Below are 339 nucleotides of genomic sequence, written 5' to 3' on the forward strand. Positions count from 1 at the left end.
CCTTCCTCGTATACCCCAACGGCCCCGTCATCACAACCGTTGCCAGTCAGACTCGCCGAGCCACCGCGCCACCTTCAGCTGCCATTAATGCGAGGTCTCATCACACTCAGGCACCACAATCACTGTGGCGACAACAATGACCCGCCACCCCTATGGTGAGGACGTGGATCACTATAATGTAGTTGCGATGAGTGCCACGTCAGGCCCCTTTTTTTTTAAGGGGGGTAGGGAAGGGAAGGGGTTGGGGCGGGGGAGAGATTTTTTTATATAAATTATTACAAATTAGGGCTTCCTGTATGGACATTATTAGTAGATAGGGGTCAGAGAAGAGGTGATGCT

Source organism: Penaeus monodon, chromosome 28 (assembly GCF_015228065.2).
Source record: "Penaeus monodon isolate SGIC_2016 chromosome 28, NSTDA_Pmon_1, whole genome shotgun sequence".
Classification (NCBI taxonomy): domain Eukaryota; kingdom Metazoa; phylum Arthropoda; class Malacostraca; order Decapoda; family Penaeidae; genus Penaeus; species Penaeus monodon.